The following is a 6,306-nucleotide window of genomic DNA, read 5'->3' as shown; positions in this document are numbered from 1 at the left end:
TGCCGGTCGGGTCCCCGGGGAGGCCTGGGCGCAGCGTGCGCGCTCCCCCGCACCGCTGGTGAGCCGCACCGCCCCCGCGGCGCCTCCATGCGCCCAGGGCCTGCCCGCGAGTCCCTGCCCCCAGAGGGTTCCGCCGGACCTTCCTCGTCCCCGGCCGCGAGCACGTGCGCAGGGAGCGCGCAGAGGTCACGGTCAGTGAGGGGCGCAGGAGAGGAGACGCTGCGCTGCCCGGACCTCCCTTCAACTAGGGCGCACCCGGCAACTAGACCTGTCCCTTAGGGCACGTCTAGGCCTCCCAAGAACTCCGAACGCGCACTCCTGCTCAGGCTCTGCCCAGTCCCCTCCGGGAGCCCCGAGTCTTCCCTCTGGCTCTCCGCGAACCTCAGAGACGGAGGTTTCCTCCCGACGCTGCCGCGAAGGAAAGTTTGGGCGGTGTTATCCCGACTGCCTTCCTCGCCAGCGCAGGCAAGCAGCTTAGGAACAGAGCCAACACCCTGGCATCATTTTTGACGACTCCCCGGAGCGCTCCTGGTCCCGGTCCCCTTTCCAGGCGGCGCAGAAGTGACAAGCCCGGAGCTGCGGGTGTGGGTGCGGGGACGACCCGCCAAGCAGTAGAGGAAGGCGCTCGGGTTGGCTGAGGCGCCCCGGGGCGGCTCGGACTCCTCCCGGAGACAGCCCGCCCTCCCCGGAGTCGCTAGTCCGAGGCCGGCGCCGCTGCCCGCCGGACCCGCACCCTCGCGCAGAGCACCCGGCTCCGCGCCGCGCCCACTGTGGCGCAGTCTCGCGAACCCCGCTCCAATTTCTCCCCAGGAGGCGCAGAGGAAGGGGAATTCGCGCTCTCCCTCCCGACGCCCCGGCTTCTGGGAGCGTCAGAGCAACGGAAGTACGTACGGAGGACCGGGAGCAGCAGGGAAGTTTGGCGGTGGGCTGGGGTCGACTGGGAAGATTCCCTGCAGTGCGCTGCCCCCTCGTGGCCGCTTCGGGTTCCCAGCGCGCTGTGTCCCCCATTCCTCCCGGGCCCAGCACAAACCATGCATGGACCCTGGGCTGGAAGCTCGCATAGCCAGATAGTTCAGAAGAGGCGCTGAGAGCCCGCCTATCAGGCTAAACTGTGGTTTGTGAAATTAAGTGTACCTTTTTTGGCTTTTCAGAGAGAAAATAATTATTTGCTGAGGCTTAAATGCCAAGAACGTGTCTATGCATTATTTTATTTAATCCTCTAAAGGGCCCTGTGCGATAATTATCATGAGCGGGAGATAAGTTATGAAACCATCGATGCTGAATTTTGTTAATTTTTTTTGTTTCTAGAACTAAGATCACATTCCACTGGAATATAAACTCCCCGATCGGCTACATATTTTTATATTTCAAAAGCCCTAGAGCCTAGGGCATTTCTTGGCACAGAGTCAGTGCTTAACAAATATTTGTGGAATTAATGAAATAAAGGTCTCAGAATCATCATCTAATGGTGTTTTAAACGCACATCTTAATATCTCCATTCCAGATATCCTGAGCTCATGTCAGGTTGCCAGTTCCTAGAAACTTTGTAACCTGCCAAGTGAATGTCTCTTGATGGTGTGGATTTCACTATGCATTATTCACATGAGCCAAGGCAACTGTGTGAGGCAAATGGCATCCCTGAGCAGCCTGGCTAACAGGAACCTAGGAGCAGACTTCCCAGGAAACCAGAAGGCAGGTCACAGTGCCCAGAACTGCCTTTACGTGCTCCTCCTTTAACTCTTTGACCCTCCCTCGGGAACAACAAAGGGGAATTTTCAAAAGGACCCAGAATTCTTGATCCAAAAGCAGGTGACATGGACACAGGATACAAGGGAGAACAAGAGGGGGAGCCCTCAGACACTGGGAGGGTTTGCAGAGAGCAGAAGCCACCTGTACCCCAGGTGCTTTTGGTAGTGAATAATCGAACAATAGAAATGAAGCCAGGTTTCAATGACCAGGAGAGACTGAGAGCACCTCACAGAGCCCCAGACTAAGAGCTGTGCCAGCTTACTGCAGAGGGACCACAGTGTGTCTTGCTCTTCATACTTCCCTATATGATGACATGCTCCTTCCCTCTCTTGTACCAGCTGCCCCTACTTCCCAACCCACAGTATAGGAGACACTGTCAAAGCTCCAGAAGCATGTCATCTAATGGCTTCAGCCACTCACTGAAGATAGTTATCTGATGCTGTCAGGGGCTGGAAGTTGTAAAACCCTATCATCTAGCTTGGTCTAGGGGGTCACTGTCTGGACCAATGTGTGCTGGCCAGAGGAGCAGGATCATCTATAACCTGGCAGTGCCCTCAGGAGTCACACAGAAGGAGAGGTGAGAATTTCCAGAACAAGTGGCATGACAGACAGAACCACAGACACATGTGCGAGGGGCCCAAAGCCACCCCTCTCTCCTCAGCTTCCCTCTCTATGGAGGCCACACAGGAGCAAGCATGGCCACTGAGCCCACCTTTCTCAGACATCCCTTGCTTCCATTCTATCCCTTAAGCTCCCGTCTTAACCAATTCCCACATCAGACAGCTTACAATCCCAAATGTACTTAGACTACACAGGGAATGGAAATTCATGAAGTGGCATGAAGTAGATGAGGCAATAGAGCATGGTGGGGCCTGCAGTGAGCAGTGCCTGCACCTTGCAAAGTGCATAGCTACTCCTCGGCTCCAGCCAATCACACATTTCCTTGAGGAAACGAGGGCCTAGTTAATTGCCAGATCTTTCTACTTTTCAAGAGAAGATGGAAGGCCCGCTTTTTATGTGAGATCTCCTGATGTTCAACAGTTGGCAACCAAATCAGTTCTCAAAAAAACACCATACTAGCCAAACAAAATGAATGCATGGCCAAATTGGCCCACAGGCCACCAGTTTTCAGTTTGTGATTGAAGTAGCCAAGTAAAATGTACTACATTGTAAAGGAATTTAAGGGTGTGAACTAAATAGTTGAGGTATTACAAATACAGTGTTATATTACTCAGTTAAATGTGCACATGTTCAATAAGGTAATTATATAAGTAAATGATTGAGAAGACCTGGCTTAACAGCCACTCACAGGAAAAGATCTTGGGAATTGAGTCAACCACAAGAATAATATGAGCTAACATGAGTCATCAATAGAGTATGACTGCCTAGAAAAGTAATGAAATCTTATGATGCATTAATGGAAGTTAAAGGATGGAATATGGAAAGAAATAATCCCATTGTACCTTGGGCTTGTCAGACCCCATTTGCAGGATTACTTTCAATTCTGGGAACCAAATATTCATGGCAGGTGGTAATTGCATCTAGAGGCCTCACCCATGAATTTAGGTTGAAGGAAGAGAAGATGTCTATCCAAAGAAGAGAAAGCTCAGAGGAAACAGGATGGGTCACCATATGTCACGTTCTTAGCTGTCCAAGATCTGAACTCCTTCTTAGATTTGGAGGGTTATCCACTTGCTGAAAGTCAGATATTTGTTTTTTCAGCTGGTGTATGGGATGTGGCTCAGGCTCTTCCAGTTGAGAGCTACCCCCAACCCCATGCCCTGAGAGGTGGAAGGAAGGTGGCTGGTAGAGCAACATGGAGTTCCAGCTGCAAGGGCAGGTGGGGGCTGAGGGCAGGGCCAGCCATGTTGTATGTTGAGGACAGGGGTCAACTGTTGTCACCATACCTACCCCAGGCATGATTGGCATGGTAAGCTTGGGCTGTGGTCTCTGCTGCTTTGCCAGGCTTCCTGGTGATCCTATGGATGACCCAGTTTTCCTTAATTCGTTTATTTTTTTGTTGTTAAATCAGCCAGAACCCATTTCTGTTGTTTATAACAGAGTATTCTAACTAATATACATTATTTATTATCAATCAGAAACCAGTTGATGGCCCTTAATATGCAACAACTGTTACCATGCTGAACAGCATGGCCTTCATGCTGGAAAGGTATCAAAGTGAGCACCGTTCATTCATTTAATAAATAGATCCTGAGTACGCTGTACATCAGGTGCTGGGTGAGAGCAGAGCCTGGGGACCAGGACAGGCAATGTGGTACAGTGAGGAAAGCCTGTCTCTGGGCTCATTCAGGCAAGTGGCATCATCACTGTGAACCTCAGTTACTTCTATAAACTAAAAACCAAAACATCTCACCTCTTGGGGAGCCTGGGTGGCTCAGTCAGTTAAGTATCTGACTCTGGATTTCAGCTCAGTTCATGATCCCAAGGTTCATGAGTTTGAGCCCTGTGGGATTCTCTCTCTCTCTCTCCCTCCCTCTCTCTCTCTCTCTCTCAGAATAAATAAGTAAACATTTAAAAACTTCTAATCTCATCTCTTTAGAGGCTCTTGAAATCTCTACAATTGAATAAAATGTTAGAAGGGATATTTGTTTTGCCTTGTTATTAGGAAGAAAACTAAAATGAATTAGAGTTACAGGGAGGCAGTTTACAGCTAAACATAAAGAAAGGCTTTTTAATAAGGCTGAATTGTCCAACAACAGCATTGGCAGTCTTAGGAAGTAGAATCCCAAAAAAGAAAGAATTCAGGCAAAGTTATTTCTGTAAAGAATCTCATTAAAGCACCTCTTTTCAGCCCAGCACTGCTTCCTTTGGGGAGCCACCCCCATCCCTGGTCCACATGGCCCTCGCAGATGGCTGTCCACTGCACCTGCACCCATGTCCCCAGCAGGCCCAGGGGCCAAGGCTGGCTAATCAGAACCATTCACCCCTAGAGATGATTAGTTCCGGGTGGGCACATCACTCAGCAAGTTCTGAGATTTGGCATACAGATATCGATATTGAAGAGGAAGAGGGTCTCTCTTCCTTTTGGAATCTGAGCCTTAAAGTTGCAGACCCCAGGATTTAGGTGGCCACCTCTCCTTTCCTGTGTGGAAAGCTTGCTAGAGCATGGATGGGAGTCCATGAAGGAAGTTGTGCCTAAAGCATCCATACGCCATTATAATCTTGCTTTTGCTTAAAGTCAGTTTGAGCTGGGCTTCTGTTCCTTGCAACCAAGTGAATTTCAACACACCATCCTGTGGCTGCCATGACCCCACCTAAGTACCCAAGCTTAAGACAGAAACCAACCTTGAAGGCATCCCCTAACCTAGTCCCTTATATGTATTTGGTTACCAATTTTTTCACAGCTTCCTAACATCATAATGGATGTGTATCCCCTAAGTCCCTCTCACTGTCTCTAACCGGACTATGGCACTTTCATCCACAACCTCTCCCCATCCCATCCACTGTGGAGTCTTCACTGTGGAGTCAGCTTTGCTTCCTGATGCAGGGATGCTGCCTCTTCCCTGCTGGTTTTCCATGGGCTATGACTCTTCATTTTCGAAGCTCTTTCCCAAACCCATACTTCCTTGCCCATGGGTGTAACTGATGCTGCATCTCTCTGCACCTGTGGAAACCCGTCAATCTCACAGACCACTCCTTGCAGGAAGCCCTTCCTGATTGCCTCTCCTGTGAATCTGCTTGGCCCTTTTTTTCCTGCATCTTTCATATTCTGCCCTACTTTTATATTTATTTTGTAGCAATCTTATAGCCCTACCAGCCCACAAACTCCTCAAGGGCAAAGTCTATGTTTTAGTGGTCATTAAGATCTGTCAAAAAATGTCCTGAGCAGTGTAGGCATTTAATAAATATCTGCAGAGCTGGACTAAACTCAGTTTGAAAGGGCTGAACCACTTGACCTCTAAATTCCCTCTCACCCCAAGACTGTATGAGATCATAACAAATGCTTTTCAGAATCTGAGATCTGGACCTTCTATTATGCTTTCTTTTTATAAAAAGAAATGAATCTCTCAAAATAAATTTCATATAGTATGTGTCGTGTGTGCAGGCATGAAGTCATAACAGCAAGGCTTCTAATAGCTATGAACTCACGGCTTCTAGTGCTTATAATGTCTACATCTGTAATGCAAGGAGCGAAGGCGAGCAGGAGCCACACCCAACTACGCTGTATGCAGGCTTGGGACCCTCCCAACAAACACCTTAGTTTTGACATCAGTTCTCCCTCCTCTGCAAAGCATGTGGATTTCTCTCCACTCAACCTCTGCCCTTCCAAATCCTTATCTATTGTTCTGATCTCTGGAGCAAGCCCTCTGGTATAATTAGCCCTTCGAGTCTATTATTCATGTATGTGAGCACCCATTCAGTTGGTAGAGCACTGTCCTAGGCCCAAGAGAATCAGCAGGCAGATCATAGTCCATCTTCAGGATTTGCAGTCTATTTGTGAAGTCAGGCCACCTATTGAAACATGTTATCATGAAGGGCAACAGAAGAGTCAGTCAGTAGTGTTCCAAGGAGAAGGTGCTGCAGTCTCATAGATGG

General features: G+C 49.0%; 1 long non-coding RNA gene across 1 annotated transcript; it reads left to right on the top strand.

Annotated features, from left to right (window-relative positions):
• Positions 1-6: 6 nt before the first annotated feature.
• LOC144235147 (uncharacterized) lies at positions 7-1,466 on the top strand. The gene is made up of 2 exons (XR_013336152.1): positions 7-883; positions 1,309-1,466. It is a non-coding gene; the product is annotated as an uncharacterized LOC144235147 (long non-coding RNA).
• Positions 1,467-6,306: the final 4,840 nt, after the last annotated feature.

This window comes from Crocuta crocuta, unplaced genomic scaffold (genome assembly GCF_008692635.1).
Source record: "Crocuta crocuta isolate KB4526 unplaced genomic scaffold, BGI_CrCroc_1.0 scaffold788, whole genome shotgun sequence".
Classification (NCBI taxonomy): domain Eukaryota; kingdom Metazoa; phylum Chordata; class Mammalia; order Carnivora; family Hyaenidae; genus Crocuta; species Crocuta crocuta.
This window is presented reverse-complemented; position numbering and strand designations above follow the sequence as displayed.